This window comes from Mustela lutreola, chromosome 6, assembly GCF_030435805.1.
Source record: "Mustela lutreola isolate mMusLut2 chromosome 6, mMusLut2.pri, whole genome shotgun sequence".
In the NCBI taxonomy this organism is placed as follows: domain Eukaryota; kingdom Metazoa; phylum Chordata; class Mammalia; order Carnivora; family Mustelidae; genus Mustela; species Mustela lutreola.
Window position 1 is genome coordinate 7581721 of NC_081295.1, and position 22300 is coordinate 7604020.

Consider the following 22300-nt stretch of genomic DNA (forward strand, 5'->3'; position numbering starts at 1 on the left):
CACTCTTGCAGCCTAGGAATAAATCCCAGTTGGTTGTGGTGAGTAATTCTTTTAATGTATTTTTGGATCCTATTGGCTAGTAGTTTGGTGAAAATTTTTGCATCCATATTCATCAGGGATATTGGTCTGTAATTCTCCATTTTGGTTGAGACTTTGGTTTGGGGATCAAGGTAATACTGGCCTCATAGAAATAGTTTGAAAGTTTTCCTTCCATTTATAACTTTTGAAGCAGTTTTCAGAAGAGTAGGTATTCATTCTTCAAATGTTTGATAGAATTACCCTGGGAAGTCATCCTGCCTGTACTTGGGTTTGTTGGGAGTTTTTTGATTACTGCTTCAGTTTCCTTGCAGCTTATGGGCCTGTGCAGATTTTTTGTTTCTTCCTGGTTCAGTTTTGGTAACTTATACTCTCTATAAATGCATCCATTTTTTTTTCTAAATTGCCTAATTTGTTGGCATATAGTTGCTACTAATATGTTCTTATAATTGTTTGTATTTCCTTGGTGTTGATTGTGATCTCTCCTCTTTCATTCATGATTTTATTTATTTGGGTCCTTTCTCTTTTCTTTTTGATAAGTTTGGCCAAGGATTTATCAATCTTATTAATCCTTTCAAAAGACCAGCTCCCTGTTTTATTGTTCTGTTCTATTGCTCTTTTGGTTTCTATTTCATTTATTTCTGCTCTAATATTTATTAATCTCTTCTCCTTCTGGGTTTAGGCTTTATTTGCTGTTCTTTCTCCAGCTCCTTTAGGTATAGGGTTAGGTTGTGTATTGGAGAGCTTTCTTGTTTCTTGAGAAAATCTTGGTATTGCTATATACTTCCCTCTTAGGATCACCTTTTCTGCATCCCAAAGGTTTTGAACAGTTGTGTTTCATTTTCATTTGTTTCTATGAATTTTTTAAATGCTTCTTTAATTTCTGGGTTGACCCATTCATTTTTTAGTAAGATGCTCTTTAGCCTCCATGAAATGAGTTCTTTCCAAGTTTCCTCTTGTGATTGAGTTCCAGTTTCAAAGCATTGTGGTCCAAAGATATGCAGGGAATTATCCCAGTCTTTTGGTACTGGTTGAGACCTGATTTGTGACCCAGTATGTGATCTATTCCAGAGCATGTTCCATGTGCACTTGAGAAGAAGGTGTATTCTGTTGCTTTAGGGTGGAATGTTCTGAATATGTCTTTTAAGTCCATCTGGTCTAGTGTGTCATTCAAAGCCTTTGTTTCCTTGTTGATCTTCTGTTTAGGTGATCTGTCCATTGCAGTGAGGGGGATGTAAAAGTCCCCTATTATTATTCTATTATTATCAATGTGTTTCTTTACTTTGTTGTTAATTGGCTTAAATAAGTAGCTGCTCCCATTTTAGAGGAATAAATATTTATAATTATCAGTTTTCTTGTTGGATAGACACTTTAACTATGAAATAGTGTCTTTTCTTGCCTCTTATTACAGGCTTTGGTTTAAAATCTAATTTGTCTGATATAAGGATTGCCACCCCAACTTTCTTTTAATGTCCATTAGCATGACAAAAGCTTTTCCTCCCCCTCACTTTAAATCTAGAGGTGTCCTTTGGTCTAAAATGAATCTCTTGCATGGGGCGCCTGGGTGGCTCAGTGGGTTAAGCCACTGCTTTCGGCTCAGGTCATGATCTCAGGGTCCTGGGATCGAGTCCCGCATCGGGCTCTCTGCTCAGCAGGGAGCCTGCTTCCTCCTCTCTCTCTCTCTCTCTCTGCCTGCCTCTCTGCCTACTTGTGATCTCTCTCTGTCAAATAAATAAATAAAATCTTTAAAAAAAAAATAAAATAAAATAAAAATAAAATAAAATGAATCTCTTGCAGACAGCATATCTGAGGGTCTTGCTTTTTTATCCAATCTGATACCCTGTGTCTTTGGATTGGAGCATTTAGACCATTTACATTCAGAATAATTATTGAAATATATAAATTTAGTGCCATTGTATTGCCTGTACAGTCACTGTTTCTGTATATTGTCTCTGCTCCTTTCTTGTCTACGTTACTTTGGGCTCTCTCTTTGCTTAAAGGATCCCTTTTAATATTCCTTGTTGGGTTGGTTTGACGATCACAAATTGTTTTAGTTTCTGTTTGTCCTGGAAGCTCTTTATCATTCTCTTGTTTTGAATGACATCCTAGCTGGACAAAGTATTCTTGGCTGCATATTTTTCTCATTTAGCACCCTGAATATATCATGCCAGTCCTCTCTGGCCTGCCAAGTCTCTTTGGATAGGTCTACTGCCAGTCTAATGTTTCTACCCTTATAGGTTACAGACCTCTTATTCCAAGCTTCTTTCAGTATTTTCTCTTTGTCTCTGAGATTTGCAAATTTCACTATTCTATGTTGACTTATTTTTATTGATCTTTGAGTGGGAGTTCTCTGTGCCTCCTAGAGTTGAATGCCTGTTTCCTTCCTCAGATTAGGAAAGTTCTGTGTTATAATTTGCTCCTATATATCTTCTGCTCCTCTCTCTCTTTCCTCTTTTTCTGGGATCCCAATAAGTCTAATATTATTTCACTCTATGGTATCACTTATCTCTGGCATTTTCCCTTTGTGACCCAGTAGCTGTTTATCTTTTTCTCAGCTTCTTTATTCTCCATCGTTTTGTCTTCTATATCACTAATTCTCTCTTCTGTCTCATTTAACCTAGCAGTTAGAGCTTCCATTTTTTATTGCATCTCAGTGGTAGCCTTTTAAATTTTGTCTTGATTAGATTTTAGTTATTTTATTTCCCCAGAAAGGGATTCTCTAGTGTCTTCTATGCTTTTTTCAAGCCCAGCTAGTATCTTTATAATTATTATTCTGAACTTTAGTTCCAACATCTTACTTATATTCATACTGATTAGGTCACTGGCAGTCACTACTGCCAGTACTCTTGCTCTCTTTTTGAGATGAGTTTTTCCACCTTATCTTTCTGTCCAGAGAATAGATGAATAAAAGAACAAAATTCTGAAATGGCAGCAACAACCCCAGAGAAATATACACTAAACAAACAAAAAGAGATCCAAAACTGAAAAAAAAAATTTTTTTTAAAGAGAGAATATAGTCAGACAGGTGATCAGCATAGAGCAATGCACTGGATCCTGTGTGTATTTTGGTCTGTTTATTGTAGATCCCAAAATTGTAAAGAAAGAAAAACTTATATATATATATATACAAAAATTAAATTAAATACAACAAAACTATAAAATGTAACTATAAAACTGAAAATTAAAAAAGATTTTTTTTAAAGAGTTGATAAAATTAGAAATTGGGGGGGCGCCTGCATGGCTCAGTGGGTTAAGGCCTCTGCCTTCAGCTCAGCTCATGGTCCTGGGGTCCTGGGATTGAGCCCCACATTGGCTTCTCTGCTCAGCAGGGAGCCTGCTTCCTCCTCTCTCTGCCTGTCTCTCCTGCCTACCTGGGATCTCTGTCAAATAAATAAATAAAATCTTTTTTTTAAAAAATTAGAAATTGGTTGAAAAAAAAAAGAGAAAAAATAAAATTGAAAGACTAAAGAATAGTGGGGGGGGGGATGCATGAATTTTATATACTGTTTTCCCCTAGCACTGGAGTTTTGCAGTGAGTTTTGCAGTGTGATCAGTGAACTTGGTCTTGGCTGGATGTTCTTGCGGATCTTCTGGAGGAGGAGCCTATTGGGTTGATTCTCAAATGTTTTTGCCCCAGGCAGAATTGCACCACCTCTGCCAGGGTCCAGGCTAAGTAATCTGTTCTAGGGTCACTCTCTGTGGCTTTCATTCCCTAAAGGCTTTCTGCACAGCTTTAAAGGATGAGAATAAAAATGGCGGCCTCCCATTCTCTAGCCCCACAGCTGAAAGCTCAGGACCCCACTCCTCTGTGAGCCCTTAGAGAAAAGCAGTCAACCATTCCTTTCTCCATGGTCTCTGGCTGCTGCCCTGAGCTCACCCAGCCTGTGACCGAGCATTTCTATCTCTGGCACACGGCCCCATTTGGAGTCTCCAAACCCAGCAGATTACAGCAGCTCCTGTGCCACTCCTCCCAGGGAGGAAGAGGAGTCTTCCCAGTTCTGCCACTTGTTGGGCCCCTGCTTGAAAAGCAGTGATCCTAGTGTACCACGGATCATGGTTTATGGCAACCCTGAGCTGGAGCCCACTCCTCGGCTCACTCCTGCAACTGACTTCCCTGCTGCAATACCTGAGAGCTGTGCTGCACTCAGGCACCCCCAGTCTTTCTGTGACCCTGAGAGACGTGAGACAACATTGTCCCAGCTTGGGTCTTACCGCCTGCTTAGCTACCTGAGTGACATCCCTCACCAGAGCAGACTTCTAAAAGTTCTGATTTTGTGCTCCACTGCTCTATCACTCGCTAGTATCTGGCTGACAGAGGTTCCCTCCCCCTGCCATCTATCTTCCCATAAATTACCTCAGATTCACCACCTTGCACAAAGTCATCCCTTTTCTATTTGTAGAGTTGCAGCTATACTTTTCTTACATCTCTGGTTGAATTTGCAAGTGTTCAGAATGAGTTGACAGCTATCTAGATGAATTCCTGGGAGCAGACAAAACTAAGGTCTCCTACTCCTCTGTCGTCTTGACTCAGACTCCAGACAAGTGGGTCTAGCCACTTAGATTTGCTGTAGTTTTCCTTTGCCACATGTTTTGAGACTTGCTACACACTGGATTTGTACCCCCATCTCTGGCCAGACTGTTCTTTGTATCTTTTACTCATAATGGGATGGTGATGTCCTGGCATCAAAAGTTTGATATTGGGGGGGCACCTGGGTGGCTCAGTGGGTTAAAGCCTCTGCCTTCAGCTTGGGTCATGATCCCAGGGTCCTAGGATCGAGCCCCACATCGGGCTCTCTACTCAGCGGGGAGCCTGCTTCCCTCTCTCTCTCTGCCTGCTTCTCTGCCTACTTGTGATCTCTGTCTGTCAAATAAATAAATGAAATCTTTAAAAATAAAAAGTTTGATATTGGGGAGGAGTCAAGATGGCGAAGTAGCAGGCTGAGATGACATCAGGTAGCAGGAGATCAGCTATATAGCTGATTAAACCATTGCAAACACCTAGGAATCCAAAAGGAGATCAAAGAGAAGAAAAGCAACAATTCTAGAAACAGAAAATAGATCACTTTCTGAAAGGTAGGACCAGCAGAGAAGTGTATCCAAAGAGACGGAAAGATAGACTGTGGTGGGAGGGGCCGGCTCCTGGCAAGTGGTGGAACAACAGAGCACAAAATCAAGACTTTTAAAAGTCTGCTCCACCAAGGGACATCGCTCCAGAGGCTAAACTGGGGTGAAGCCCACGCGGGGTCAGCATGATCCCAGGTCCTGCAGGGTCACAGAAGGATCGGGGTGTCTGAGTGTCACAGAGCTCGCAGGTATTAGAGCAGGGAAGCTGGCTACAGAGACAGAGCTCTCAGGTCGGGATTACCTTGAACCAGTCACAGGTTGGGTGAGCTGGGAGCCTGGCCAGAGGCCAGGGAGGTGGGAGTGATTGAGCTCTTTTCTCTTTTCTCCACGTTGAGGAGTGGGGACCTAAGCTCTCGGCTCCTCCAGGCTGGAGATTGGGAGGCCACCATTTTCATTCCCATCCTCCAGAACTCTACAGAAAGCATTCAGGGAACAAAAGCTCCCGAAAGTGAACCCGAGCAGATTACTTAGCCTGGCCCCTGATATGGGCAGTGCAATTCCACCTCAGGCGAAGACACGAGAATCACTACAACAGGCCCCTCCTCCAGAAGATCAACAAGAACATCCAGCCAAGACCAAGTTCACTTACCAAGGAGAATAGTGGAATTCCAGAGGAGAAGAAAGTAAAGCATGGAGTTCATGGCTTTCTCCCCATGATTCTTTAGTCTTGCAGTTAATTAATTTTTTTAATTTTATTTTTTTCCTCTGCTAAATTTTTTTTAACTTTTACTCTTTCCTCTTTTAACATTTCTTTAACTAGTTTATCTTAACAATACCTTTCATAAAAAAATAATCTTTTTTGAACCTTCATTATTATAGTCATATTTTATCATTCATTGTATCTAACTTTATTTTTTGTATACACATAGGGTTTTTTCTTCTAAAAAATTTGGGGTACAACTTCTTCTAATAGATCAAAGTATATCCTAAATCTAGCTCAGGCTTGTTCTAGTCTCCAGCCTGAGCAAATTCTCTCCACTTTCTTTTTCTTTATTCTCCCAATCAACTTACTTTATCAACTCCTTTTTTAGAAATTAAAAAAATTTTTTTTCATCTTTATAGGCATATTCCATCCTTCCATTGTGTTTACCCTTATATATGTTTTTCATTCTTTAAAATTTTGGGAGGTAGTTTCTTCTAAGAGACCACAATACTCCCAAAATTAAGTGGGTGACCTTGTTCTAGTCACCAGTCTAATATATATATATTTTTTTTTCTTTTTTATATTTTTTTCTTTATTTGTTTTCCTTTTTAAATTTTTTTTTCTGAACTTCTTTTTATTCCCTTTCTCCCTCCCATGATTTGGGGTCTCTTCTGATTTGGTTAAAGCACATTTTCCTGGGGTCTTTGTCACCCTTTTAATATTTTATTTGCTCCTTCATATATTCTTATCTGGACAAAATGACGAGGCAGAAAAACTCACCACAAAAAAAAAAAAAAAAAAAAAAAAAAAGAGGCAGTACTGAAGGCTAGGGACCTAATCAATATGGACATTGGTAATATGTCAGATCTAGAGTTCAGAATGACAATTCTCAGGTTCTAGCCAGGCTCAAAAAAGGCATGGAAGATATTAGAAAAACCCTCTTCAGAGAGATAAAAGCCCTTTATGGGGAAATAAAATAACTAAAATATATCCACGTTTAAATCAAAAAAGCTATTAATGTGGTGCAATCAAAAATGGAAGGTTTTACTGCTAGGATAAATGAGACAGAAGAAAGAATTAGTGATATAGAAGACCAAATGACAGAGAATAAAGAAGCTGAGCAAAAGAGAGACAAACAAATACTGGACCACGAGGGGAGAATTCGAGAGATAAATGACACCATAAGACAAAACAACATTAGAATAATTGGGATTCCAGAAGAAGAAGAAAGGGGGGGGGGCAGAAGGTATATTGGAGAGAATTATTGTAGAGAATTTCCCTAATATGGCAAAGGGAACAAGCATCAAAATCCAGGAGGCGCAGAGAACCCCCCTCAAAATCAATAAGAATAGGTCCACACCCCATCACCTAATAGTAAAATGTACAAGTCTTATTGACAAAGAGAAAATCCTGAAAGCAGCCCGGGGAAAAGAAGTATGTGACATACAGTGGTAAAAATATTAGATTGGCAGCGGACTTATCCACAGAGACCTGGCAGGCCAGAAAGAACTGGCATGATATATTCAGAGCACTAAACGAGCAAAACATGCAGCCAAGAATACTATATTCAGCTAGGCTATCATTGGAAATAGAAGGAGAGATAAAAAGCTTCCAGGACAAACAAAAGTTGAAAGAATTTGCAAACACCAAACCAGCTCTACAGGAAATATTGAGAGGGGTCCTCTAAGCAAATAGAGAGCCTAAAAGTAGTAGACCAGAAAGGAACAGAGACAATATACTGTAACAGTAACCTTACAGGCAATACAATGGCACTAAATTCATATCTTTCAATAGTTACCCTAAATGTAAATGGGCTAAATGCCCCAATCAAAAGACACAGTATATCAGAATGGATAAAAAAAAACAAAACCCATCAACACGCTGCCTACAAGAAACTCATTTTAGACCAGAAGACACCTCCAGATTTAAAGTGATGGGGTGGAAAACAATTTACCATGCTAATGGACATCAGAAGAAAGCTGGGGTGGCAATCCTTATATCAGATCAATCATACTCAAAGGGTGTGTCCAACAAGAAGATCTAACAGTTTTATTTTTTTTTTTTTTACTGTTTCCTTTGCTGTGCAGAAGCTTTTGATTTTGATGAAGTCCCAAAAGTTCATTTTCACTTTTGTTTCCTTTGCCTTTGGAGACCTATCTTGAAAGAAGTTGCTGTGGCTGATATCGAAGGGGTTACTGCCTATGTTCTCCTCTAGGATTCTGATGGATTCCTGTCTCACGTTGAGGTCTTTTATCCATTTTGAGTTTATCTTTGTGTACGGTGTAAGAGAATGGTCAAGTTTCATTCTTCTACATATAGCTGTCCAGTTTTCCCAGCACCATTTATTGAAGAGACTGTCTTTTTTCCACTGTATATTATTCCCTGTTTTGTCGAATATTATTTGACCATAGAGTTGAGGGTCCATATCTGGGCTCTCTACTCTGTTCCACTGGTCTATGTGTCTGTTTTTATGCCAGTACCATGTTGTCTTGGTGATCACAGCTTTGTAGTAAAGCTTGAAATCAGTTTTAGATTGTTATATTTCTATTGATTCCATATGTTTGATTTTTATTTGTGTGTATATATGCCTATACACACAATCTTACTCATTTTTTTAGTTTATTTTGTCTTCTGAGTATGTAAAATTACTTATAGAATAGATTATTTTTTCTTTTTTAAACTTAGTTTTATTACTTTTTAAAATTTTATTTTATTCATGAGTGTTCTGTAGTTCCTCGAGTACAGATCCTTTACCTCTTTGGTTAGGTTTATTCTCAGGTATCTTATGGTTCTTGGTGCTATAGTAAATGGAATCGATTCTCTAATTTCCCTTTCTATATTTTCATTGTTAGTGTATAAGAAAGCCACTGATTTCTGTACATTGATTTTGTATCCTGCCACATTGCTGAATTCTTGTATGAGTTCTAGTAGTTTGGGGGTGGAGTCTTTTTGGGTTTTCTATATAAACAATCATGTCATCTGCGAAGAGAGAGAGTTTGACTTCTTCATTGCCAATTTGGATACATTTTATTTCTCTTTGTTGTCTGCTTGCTGTTGCTAGGACTTCTAATACTATGTTGAACAAGAGTGGTGAGAGCGGGCATCCTTGTCATGTTCCTGATCTCAATGGGAAGGCTGCAAGCTTTTTCCCATTGAGGATGATATTTGCTGTGGGTCTTTCATAGATAGATCTTATGAAGTTCAGTAATGTTCCCTCTATCCCTATACTTTGAAACATTTTAATCAGGAACAGATGCTGGATTTTGTCAAATGCTTTTTCTGCATCAATTGAGAGGACCATGTGGTTCTCCTCTCTTCTCTTATTAATTTGTTCTATCACATTGATTGATTTGCGAATGTTGAACCATCCTTGTAGCCCAAAAATGAATCCCACCTGGTTGTGGTTGGACCAGATGGACCTCATAGATATATACAGAACATTCCACCCTAAAACAACAGAATACTCATTCTTCTCAAGTGTACATGGAACCTTCTCAAGAATAGACCACATACTGGGTCACAAATCAGGACTCAACTGATACCAAAAGACTGAGATTATTCCCTGCATATTCTCAGATCACAATGCTTTGAAACTGGAGCTCAATCACAGGGAAAAGTTTGGAAGAAACTCAAACACCTGGAAGCTAAAGACCACCTTGTTTAAGAATGCTTGGATCAACCAGGAGATCAAAGAACTTAAACAATTCATAGAAACCAATGAGAATGAAGATACTTTGGTCCAAAACCTATGGGATACAGCAAAGGCAGTCCTAAGGGAAAATACACAGCCATCCAAGCCTCCCTCAAAAAACCTGAAAAATCTAGAATACACCAGCTCTCTTTACACCTTAAAGAACTAGAGAATGAACAACAAATTAAGCCAACCCCACACACCAGAAGGGAAGTAATCAAGATTGGAGCAGCGTTGATCAATGAGATAGAAAGTAGAGATACAGTAGAATGCATCAATAAAACTAGAAGCTGGTTTTTGGAAAGAATCAATAAGATTGATAAACCATTGGCCAAACTAATCCAAAAGAGAGAGAGAGAGAGAAGGCCCAAATTAATAAAATTATGAATGAAAAGGGAGAGATCATGACTAACACCAAGGAAATAGAAACAATCATCAGAAATTATTATCTACAGTTATATGCCAATAAGTTAAGCAACCTAGATGAAATGGATGCATTTCATTGGAAACCTATAAACTTCCAAAACTGAATCAGGAAGAAATTGACAACCTGAATTGACTAATATCTAGTAACGAGATTGAAGCAGTGATCAAAAACCTCCCAAAAAACAAGAGCCCAAGACCTGATGCATTCCCTGGGGAATTCTACCAAACTTTCAAAGAAGAAATAATACCTATTCTCCTGAAGCTGTTTCAAAAAATTGAAGCAGAAAGAAAACTTCCAGACTCTTTTTATGAAGCCAGCATTACCCTGATCCCCAAACCAGGCAAAACCCCATCAAAAAGGAGAATTTCAGACCAATGTCCCTGATGAATATGGATGCTAAGATTCTCAACAAGATCCTAGCTAATAGGATCCAGCAGTACATTAAAAAGATTATCCACCATGACCAGGTGGGATTCATCCCTGGTCTACAAGGATGGTTCAACATTCTCAAGATCTAACAATTTTAAATATCTATGCCCCTAACATGGGAGCATCCAACTATATAAACCAATTAATAACAGAATCAAAGAAACACATCAACAATAATATAATAATAGTAGGGGACTTTAACATCCCCCCCTCACTGAAATGAACAAATCATCCAAGCAAAAGATCAACAAGGAAATAAAGGCCTTAAATAACACACTGGACCAGATGGACATCACAGATATATTCAGAACATTCCATCCCAAAGCAACAGAATACACATTCTTCTCTAGTGCACATGGAACATTCTCCAGAATAGATCACATCCTCTGTCATAAACCAGGTCTCAACTGGTATCAAAAGATTGGGATCATTCCCTGCATATTTTCAGACTCGATGCTCTGAAGCTAGAACTCAACCACTAGAGGAAATTTGGAAAGAACCCAAATACATGGAGACTAAACAGCATCCCTTTTTTTTTTTTTAAGATTTTATTTATTTATTTATTTGACAGAGAGAAATCACAAGTAGACGGAGAGGCAGGCAGAGAGAGAGAGAGGGGGGGGGAAGCAGGCTCCCTGCTGAGCAGAGAGCCCGATGCGGGACTCGATCCCAGGACCCTGAGATCATGACCTGAGCCAAAAGCAGCGGCTTAACCCACTGAGCCACCCAGGCGCCCCAACAGCATCCCTTTAAAGAATGAATGGGTCAACCAGGAAATTAAAGAAGAATTGAAAAAATTTATGGAAACAAATGATAATGAAAGCACAACAGTTCAAAATCTGTGGGGCACAGCAAAGACAGTTCTAAGAGGAAAATACATAGCGATACAAGCCTTTCTCAAGAAACAAGAAAGGTCTCAAATACACAACCTAACCCTACACCTAAAGGAGCTGGAAAAAAACAACAAAGAAAGCCTAAACCCAGCAGGAGAAGAGAAATAATAGAGATCAGCGCAGAAATCAATAAAATAGAAACCAACAAAACAATAGAATAAATCAATGAAACTAGGAGCTGGTTCTTTGAAAGAATTAATAAGATTGATAACCCCCTGGCCAGACTTATCAAAAAGAAAAGAGAAAGGGCTCAAATAAATAAAATCATGAACGAAAGGGGAGAGATCACAACTAACATCAAAGAAATACAAACAATTATAAGAACATACTATGAGCAACTCTACACCAACAAATTTGACAACTTGGAAGAAATGGATGCATTCCTAGAGACATATAAACTACCACAACTGAACCATGAAGAAATAGAAAACCTGAACAGACCCATAATCAGTAAGGAGATTGAAACAGTCATCAAAAATCTCCAAACAAACAAAAGCCCAGGGCCAGACGGCTTCCCAGGGGAATTCTACCAAACATTTAAAGAAGAATTAATTCCTATTCTCCTGAAACCGTTCCAAAAAATAGAAATGGAAGGAAACTCATTTTATGAGGTCAGCATCACCTTGATCCCAAAACCAGACAAGGATCCCATCAAAAAAGAGAATTACAGACCAATATCCTTGATGAACACAGATGTGAAAATTCTCACCAAAATACTAGCCAATAGGATCCAACAGTACATTAGAAGGATTATTAACCATGACCAAGTGGGATTTATTCCAGGGCTGCAAGGTTGGTTCAACATCTGCAAATCAATCAATGTGATACAATACATTAATAAAAGAAAGAACAAGAACCATATAATACTCTCAATAGATGCAAAAAAAAAAAAATTGACAAAGTACAGCATCCCTTCCGGATCAAAACTCTTCAAAGTGTAGGGATAGAGGGCACATACCTCAATATTATCAAAGCCATCTATGAAAAACCCACCTCAAATATCATTCTCAATGGAGAAAAATTGGAAGCTTTTCTGTTAAGGTCAAGAACATGACAGGGATGTCCATTATCACCACTGCTATGCAACATAGTACTAGAAGTCCTAGCCTCAGCAATAAGACAACAAAAGTAAATTAAAGGCATCCAAATTGGCAAAGAAGAAGTCAAACTATCACTCTTTGCAGATGATATGACACTCTATGTGGAAAACCCAAAAGATTCCACTCCAAAACTGCTAGAACTTGTACAGGAGTTCAGTAAAGTGTCAGGATATAAAACCAATGCATATAAAATCAGTTGCATTTCTTTACACCAACAACAAGATAGAAGAAAGGGAAATTAAGGACTCAATCCCATTTACAATTGCGCCCAAAACCGTAAGATACCTAGGAATAAACCTAACCAAAGAGACAAAGAATCTATACTCAGAAAACTATGAAGTACTCCTGAAAGAAATTGAGGAAGACACAAAGAAATGGAAAAATGTTTCATGCTCATGGATTGGAAGAACAAATATTGTGAAAATGTCTATGCTACCTAAAGCAATCTACACATTTAATGCAATCCTTATAAAAATCCCATCTTTTTTTTTTTTTTCAAAGAAATGGAACAAATAATCCTAAAATTTATATGGAACCAGAAAAGACCTCGAACAGCCAAAGGAATGTTGAAAAAGAAAGCCAAAGTTGGTGGCATCCCAATTCCAGACTTCAAGCTCTATTACAAAGCTATTATCATCAAGACAGTATGGTACTGGCACACAAATAGACACACAGATCAGGGGAACAGAATAGAGAGCCCAGAAATAGACCCTCAACTCTATGGTGAACTAATCTTTGACAAAGCAGGAAAGAATGTCCAATGGAAAAAAGACAGCCTCTTCAACAAATGGTGTTGGGAAAATTGGACGGCCACATGCAGAAAAATGAAATTGGACAATTTCCTCACACCACACATAAAAATAGACTCAAAATGGTTGAAGGACCTCAATGTGAAAAAGGAATCCATCAAAATCCTTGAGGAGAACACAGGCAGCAACCTCTTCGACCTCAGCTGCAGCAACTTCTTCCTAGGAATATCGCCAAAAGCAAAGGAAGCAAAGACAAAAACGAACTATTGGTACTTCATCAAGATCAAAAGCTTTTGCAAAGCAAAGGAAACAGTTAACAAAACCAAAAGACAACTGACAGAATGGGAGAAGATATTTGCAAACGACACATCAGATAAAGGGCCAGTATCCAAAATCTATAAAGAACTTAGCAAACTCAACACCCAAAGAACAAATAATCCAATCAAGAAATGGGCAGAGGACATGAACAGACATTTCTGCAAAGAAGACATCCAGATGGCCAACAGACACATGAAAGAGTGCTCCACATCACTTGGCATCAGGGAAATACAAATCAAAACCACAATGAGATACCACACCAGTCAGAATTGCTAAAATTAACAAGTCAGGAAATGACAGATGCTGGCGAGGATGCAGAGAAAGGGGAACCCTCCTACACTGTTGGTGGGAATGCAAGCTGATGCAGCCACTCTGGAAAACAGCATGGAGGTTCCTCAAAATGTTGAAAATAGAGCTAACTTATGACCTAGTAATTGCACTACTGGGTATTTACCCTAAAGATACAAGCGAAGTGATCCAAAGGGGCTCATGCACTCAAATATTTATAGCAGCAATGTACATAAGAGCCAAACTATGGAAAGAACCTTGATGTCCATAAGCAGATGAATGGATAAAGAAGATGTGGTGTATGTGTGTGTATATACACACACACATACACACACACACACACACACACACACACACACACAATGGAATACTATACAGCCATCAAAAGAAATGAAATCTTGCCATTTGCAACAACGTGGATGGAACTAGAGGGTATTATGCTTAGCGAAATAAGTCAATTGGAGAAAAACAACTATCATATGATCTCCCTGATACAAGTAAGTGAAGATGCAACATGGGGAGTTTGGGGGATAGGAAAAGAATAAATGAAACAAGATGGGATCGGAAGGGAGACAAACCATCAGAGACTTAATCTCACAAAACAGAGGGTTGCTGGGGGGAGGGGGGTCAGGAGAGGGTGGTGGGGTTATGGACACTGGGGAGGGTATGTGCTATGGTGAGTACTGTGAAGTGTGTAAACCTGGCAATTCACAGACCTGTACCCCTGGGGCTAAAAATACATTATATGTTTATTTAAATTTTTTTTTAATTATTAAAAAAAAGTTTGATATTGGTTAAAGTTTCCACCCACTCGTTCTTCCTAATTAAACTCAATGCCCAAACCATATCTCAGTACTACCTGTACAGAAGGCTTCTAGCCTTCTGTATGGGGACTGGAAAAAGGCAAGACTCTGAGCAGGTGTGGCCCCTGAGGTATGTTCTTATCAGAGGCAGAAAAATAGGAAAATGTGCCCACTGCCTGGGCTCAAAATTTGGGAATTTGAGGGCCCCTCTCCTCCAGCAATTGAAAGTTAAGAAGGCAGAAGTTGTAGTTTGAATTAAAAAATTCACTCATAACATCCCTGGGGTTTGATGTCAAAAATCTTAGTGATCAACAACACAGTTTTAAAGTAAGACACACACCACTCCCTTAATGATTTTGGTGTTGTTGTCAAAAGCCAGAAAGATCTGTAAGAAATGAGCATCAAATAAAAGAATTTACATGAGCTGTTAATTCTTCCACAACAGGAAAAAAATAGGATTACACACTCATTCAGGAACTGAAGTATAATTTATTTCTATTCTCCATTTGAGGAAAAAAAAGAAAACATTAGTACACAATTACTCAAGCTAAATTAGTCCTGCGGACAGGGTCCATTCAAGTCTTTCTGCATCCTATCATCCTGCGCGACTGTATTTCCTTCTGAAATTACTTCAATTGTCTGGCTGTTTTAGTCTGTCTCTCCAAACAAGAATGTAAGTTCTATAAGAACAAGAGATACTGACTCTCTTCCTCTCTAACTGAATCCCCAGGACCTAAAGATTTATGGGCGCATCATAGATGGTCAGTTAATATCTGCTAAATGAATTAATGGTGGGTAATTGGGTTAATGGATTTATCAGCAGATAGAGGCATGGTATCCTTTGATTTTTAGCTTTTCCCTAACACAAAATAAAAGTATAGGGGGTGGGAGGGAGAGGAGTCTGGCTGTGCAGCCCAACAATCATGATTAATCCTGTAATAATTAAACAATATCCAGACAAGAGTAGTTTTCACCGTCTGCATTAGCTACCACATTGATCAGTCTCAGATGGGTCATTAATTCATTCACTGTGCTTCTTTGGTATTGATTTTTTGTCATTCTCAAATAAAACTTTTCCTTTAACTTACCATTAACTTGTGCATCTTTCTATCCCATGGCTCTCACAGGGGCACTGGAGGAAAATATGCTACTTTAACTAAATTAACTAGGATTCTGGCACCAAATGTTAGAATTACCCAGCCTTTTCCCACGCATAGGGGTGGTCCAATATTGCACAACTGTTCTTTAGAACAAAGCCAGCATAGAACAAGATTTCAAGGGCCACTTGTATGTTTTATATGAGCCTCTGGGGTAGGATCGTTTCATTTGTCTTGGAAATCTCTCTTTCTCATCTCAAGAGAGCAGCCTTTGGTTAGGACCCTGGAATTGAACACAGTGGGTTATGTATCCAACTTTGAACAGCCCCCATCATTTCAGGAGCAGCTGGACAATGAGAACCACACTGAAAAAGGAAAATGATTCTGGAACCTCCTAATTCCAAATAACAGTGGGTCGTGTTTTGTTTCCCAAGTCCCGGACAGTATTTCTCTGTGTCCTTTGTTTGGGTCATGGGTATCTCACCTTATTTGACCCCTTCCACAACCCAGCACCAACAGTTAGAAGGTTTTTATCTTTTCATTAAGCTTTTGGCTAATTGTAATCCGTAAATGATCATCACATGATTCCCTCAAATTAAAAAAAGAGCATAGATTTAAGTGCATATATCTGATAATGACCTTCCAATTAGTAACCAAGGGAAGTGTTTCTACTTCTTCCTTGGTGGTGGTCCCTTCATGGCATGGACCCCTGCTATCCCTGGACCTTGGCCTCTTCCTGTCTGACCAGCCCCTGTCTTCACCCTCCCAGAGCCTGTTTGCAACAGCAGGAGGAAGTGGGGGGCTTCTGTGTCTGCCAAACTTCCTCACCCTTTGATGGTTCTGGCCTGGATGGACAGTGGCATTTTGAAGGTGTGACTATAATTACTGTTGAGCAGGTGACTGATCAGGTAGGCAGGAAACATCCATTAGTTTCCAATTTTTCAATTTCAATTAAGAAGGTGTGTCATTTTGGAATACCATTTTTTTTTTTTAATCTTTCAAGGAAGAGAAGCAATTCTGTATCATTTCCGCCCAGGGCACAACCTGGTGGTGTGTTGTGCAGTTGGGCCCAGGGCAGCAGCTCCTCGGTGGCGTGAGTCACAGTGAGGGCAGCCTCCATAGGCTCTGCGGTCCCTCTACCAGTCCCCCACCCACGTGCTAGTCATCCTCTCCTGCACGCACCAACGTTTCCTCTCCTATCCCCAACCTTCCAGTCTCCAGCTTGGACAGAGCCCAGGAAAGATCTGACCTTGTTTTCCAGGTCCCATAATTCTGCATGCCCAAAATATGTTAATATAAAAATACCATATGGTTTCACTCATATGTAGAACTTAAGAAACAAAACAGATGAACATATCAGGGGAGCGGGAGAAAAAAGAGCAAAAGAAACCATAAGAGACTCTTAACTATGGAGAAGCAACTGAAGGTTGATGGAAGGAGATGGGTGGGGGATGGGCTAGTTGGGGGATGGGCATGAGGGAGGGCACTTGGTGTGATGCGCACGGGGTGTTGTACGTAAGTGATGAATCCCTAAATTCTACTCCTGAAACCAGTATTACACTGTATGTTAACCAACTAGAATGTAAATTTAAAAATTGAAATTAAAAAGAAAGAAACGATCAAACCATAGACATTATGTACTTGAAGCACGCTTCACTTCCTCTTCCCATCTGCTTCTCATTATGACTGTGAGCCTTGGCGGTAATTGAATCTTGAGGAGAGTGCTCGCTTCGGCAGCACATATACTGAATCTTGAGGAGAGAACTCACGTTAGTTGTGTTGAACAATTAACAGAACGTCTTGTAAACTTGATTAGAAACTCATGTGTGCTTTTCCTTGGCACAATTCCTATTATTTTTCCCTTTTGAGTATCATTATGGACTTTTGACTCTTTGTATAGGCTCAACTTGCTTCATTTGACCACAATTACTGTTTTTAGGATGGTACAGTTGTCCCTTTGTGGTCTTTGTGGACCCTCCATGGTTCAAAATACATCTTTTTAACACTACCTTAGCCATCTCCGAGAGTCTTTGGCAAAATGTTTCCTTTCTCTTTTTGAATTATGAATTTTTCTTGTTCCTAAGCCTAGCATAGCAACTCTTCTTGGAATCATGATTTTTAAAATTAATTTTATTTAATTTATTTAAGCAAATTATGCATGAGAGACTAAAATCTGGCCTCCTGGAGTGCGCATTTGATGGCCCCACTGGCTGTTGTTGCAAGTGGAGCAATGCCAGAGGGCACCTTGGCCATGGAGTGAAATGACAAATCATTTCAAGACACTTGACTGGATGTATAAATGAGGCCACAAAAGCCTTGCCTTCTACATGTCGATGACCAAATCAGAGCAGATTAAAGACAAAACACTCTGCAGCTTCGAGCTGATGGCCAGTTGCAGAGGGTGTCTGTGAGCACCAGCACATGGGGTCAAAGGCAATGACATCAGCACTTGGGAAAGAAGTCTGAGAGATGGGAGATAGGGTGCACTGACTGATAACCCAGCTGGCACTGGGTGAACATTTTCATCACCATTCGAGGGCCCCCAAGGCACAGATGCAAACTGAAAGTGTTTCTGGGAATTAGGTTAACTGTGTGATCAAGGTGATCCTCTGAAGAGTCCTGACCCTCCCTCTAGCCCTGGTGTGAAGCACAACTAGTTTCTGATGGGAAGGATGGAGGACAGAGCCATGCCTTACCAACTTCTCTTCCCAGCTGCTCTCTGGCTCTTCAAAGACCCTGTTATTGTCCTCCTGGGACTAGCAGAGACTCCATCTGATGTCACCAGCCAGGGTCTGGGTGAGAAAGAGCCACTGGAAGATGCAATCAATTTCTTTTTGACCATGTGGCTATCATGATCCCTTTTGCTTGTAGGCAGTGAAGGGCTTCGTCACTGCAGTAAGAGAACAGATGTTCTAGACCTCAGCTGTCACTGCACATGAGAGCTGTGCCCGCTCTGGGACACCTGGCCATCTTCCACATCCTCACCTCTTTCTTAGCAGGTTAAGGACGTGGTGTGTGTGTGGGGAGGGGGGGTGGGACATGGGAACTGCCTGACCTATACTGGGCCACAGGCCAAATGAGCGCCTTATTCCCACATCTCCTCTCCAGCTCCCTTCGTTCCCTCTTTTTAATCTACAAAGCAGATTTGCGCTCCACAGAAATCTGGGCAGCCGACTGGCATTCTCTTCATTTCCTTGTCCCCATCCCAACCCTGTCTTCATTGGTGAAAGGTCCCGGCGGGGTCTCTTTGCTAAACTAAAGGCCATCTGGTCCGTGGGATCAAGTATGTCCCCAAGGGGACGGCAGCACTGCAGACACAGACGGAACTCTCCCTTCCTAAGGGGCAGACGTTAAGAACGTTGTGTCTCGCCTTTGAGGGCATAGTACTTCGTGGAGAGGGGAGTTATTTAATTAAAACAGAGCAAACTTTTTCACTACCAGGGTTGGGAAATGTACCCACTGAGAGATTTCAAAAGCAGTCAGCCACGTTTGGGGTGATTTTTTATATGTAATGTAACATGTGGTGTGAAATGTAATGTATTTGTAGTGTGTGTGTGTGTGTGTGTGTGTGTGTGTGTGTGTAGAGAGAGAGAGAGAGAAAGAACAAGAACAAAATTAATTCACAAGATAAGGCAAATCGGATTTGGTTCAGCAAGCACAGTCAGTTTGCACACAAAATGCTTGGGGGAGCAGAGATAGCTTCTTTCCAGTTTTGACATTTCTGACACACGCCAGAAAAAGAAGGTGCTAAGGTGGGGTTTGCACCTTGACTCACTGGCTTTGCTCCACTCGTTACTATGAAGCCTTTAAGCAAGAAACCAGATCCATGTGCTCACAAATGGAAAAAATGTTGAAAAAGCACGTTGCCAACCGCGAGGCCTGGCTCTCAGGCCGCAGAACGTAAACGAGCCAGAAAGGGAGCCTGTTGTTCTCTGACGTGGCTTTTCATGTCCAGCCCTCGCTCCGGCAGGTGGTGGAAAACTATACCCTGCCAACTCCAGGCAAGCCTGATCGCTTCAGTTTCTCTCAGAGAATTCCGGTCAATCAGGGCATTTGCACTCTCCTGCCCTGGCCTCCCCAGAGAGGAGACTGGGGTCTCTGGAGCCTCCCTCGTGCCACGGCCAAGAATGCAGGTCCCCTCTCCTCCCAGACTCTCGGATTTGTTTTGAAGGGTCAGACATCCCACCAGCCAGAGTGGGGACAGCTGGTTCTCCTCCAATATCCATTGTCACCACTTCCTTGGTAATGAAACCCCAGCTTTATGTGAGGTCCACATGCCCCCTGGTTTCCTGTTCTCTCTAGATGTGCTGCTGGCTGGTGAGACACCGGGCCTAAAGGAAGACATTCCTCCTCCTTGTCCCCCGTCTCCTGTGATGCATATACCCGCGGTAGGGGTGGCTGTAACCAGTGACTTCCAGAAGCCACCTGGGGAGGGAAGTCCTGCCCAGCACAGCAGTGAACCAGCGGCATCGGCCCCGCTCTGTGCCACTGCACCAGCTCTGGGGGCATCCTCCAACTTCTTAAACGTGAGAAAGAAATAAACTTCTATCTTGTCAAAGACCCTGATATTTGGAAGATTCTGGTAACTCAGAGGCAAACTTAAGCCAGACTTCACCACCTTGGGAGCCAGTGCAGAATAGGGGGCCAGACCCCAGAACGTGTTCTCTAAGACCAGCACCTAGCCCTGCAGCTTTTCCCTCCGTGGCCCTCCCGGCCCAGAGCACTGTTGTCTCTTCCGCTGATGGGCGGGAGATGCCTTCTGTCCTGTCCTGAATCTCCAGCACCCTGAGCAGACAGCCTAAGTGCCAAGACCCACATCTTTTGCTTTCTGGCTTTACTGTGACAGCTCAGCGTGGGGCGAGAGCTGCTGTTCATGGCGGCCAGAGTTGGGGTGCAGAAGGGGCGTGGGGGAAATGCACATTCTTCGTGCTCCCAGACTCGGCTTGCCCGATATTCCCAATATTCCCCGCTGCTCCGGTGTTGAGAGGCAGGATGGGGACTCGGCCCGCTCTAAGCAGCGCCCCCCGGTGTGAGGTCAGGTGGGGAGTGAGCAGCTGATGCTCCCTCCATAGAGTTCGGCCAGATGGTGGGTTTTGAAGTGATTTTCTTTGTGTGTGTATGTTTCTTGGTGTTTTTAAGTTTTAAAAATCAAGAGTCAGTATTCAGGAAAGGTGCAGTTTGAGAATTGTGGAGAACTTCCACAGCCCTCGCCAATGGGGTCCGGAAGATCTAAAGTCAAGGCCCAGATCTTTGCTTTATTAGCACAAGCCACTTACCATCTCTGAATTTAGCTTTCTCAATTTTGAAATGCAGATAATAATATCAGCTTTAAAATGTTGCCATGGGGCACCCGGGTGGCGTCTGACTCTTGCTCTCAGCTCAGGTCGTGATCTCGTGGGTCTTGGGATCAGGATGCTTGCTCAGTGGGGAGTCTGCTTGAGATTCTTGCTCCCTCTCCCTCTGACCCCCATCAAATAAATCTTAAAAAATAAAAATACAATAAATAAAATGTTATTGCCATGACTGAATGAGCTCCTGTCTGTGAATGCATCTTATAAATGACCTTTTGAAAGGTGTCTTTGTACGAAGCCTAACCCCACGTCTCTGATTTGCTCCGGCGACATCTGAGAACATCAGGCATTCAACCTTCACCTTCACAGAGGACATAGAGGTGGAGCAGAAACTAGGACACAACCAGGCACAGGGAGGGAGCTGGTCGGATGGCTCGGTTTCCTCTCCAGCTAGAGACAGTTGACTCCCATGTACGATAGAGATGCAGGACCCATGTTACATGGAGCCTGATGGGGTGTCCCCAGGTGGTGCTCTTCAGCTTTCCATATCCTTCTCACCACATCCTCAGAGCCTCGGACACAGAGGCTCGGATAGTTAAAGAGCTTGCTTCCATCCACAAAATCAGCAGATGGTGGAGGAGATGTGGGAACCCCTTCTGGGTCGTAGCAGAGTCCGGGCTCGTCCCATGACTTCATGTCGCCTCACTAAGGCACCATGTCCTAGGCGCAAGACTGGAAGTGGGGCTTCCTGCCCTTCCATCACACCCGCCCCTCTTGGGCAGCGTCCCAGGAGCTCCAGGCCCCACTTGCTTTTACGTGATGAGTGGCGCCATCCCCATCACTTGAGGACCAATGTGTGGTTTCCCTTCTTCCGTCTCCCCTTCTGCCATCTCAGTGATTGGCCTTCAAGACCCACAGTATGAAATCTCTAAAGGTTGCATGTTAGGCACTGAAGACATGTTTGGGGCAGGGCTGGGGAGGTGATTTTCCAGATCCTCCTCATGTCCCTCCATCCGCTGAGAAGCTCAGCTGCCTTGCTCCTCCACGCCCACCAGCACAACCTGACTCACCTCCCAAGGCGCTCCTGGAAGCTCCTGGTCGGGCCATTGGAAGCGTAGCCTGCCTGCAGCTGTCTGCGGGCTTTTCTGAGAGCCCGGGATGACTGAGGCACACAGCAGGCGCTCATCACATGTTTGCTGAACTCATAGTACCCCATAACATTGCCCCCCAGAGGAGGAGTCCAGGGGCCTCACTCCAGGTCCTCACAGGAGGTTCTGACACTTGTGTCACACCTTCCCAGCTCTCCCAGTCCTTAGACATCACCTGTCTCTGTGACCGACTTCTCTCCACCTTCACACTATCTGACAAAGCCCTCCTCCACCCTCGCTCCGTCTGGATTGACCGTGGCTCC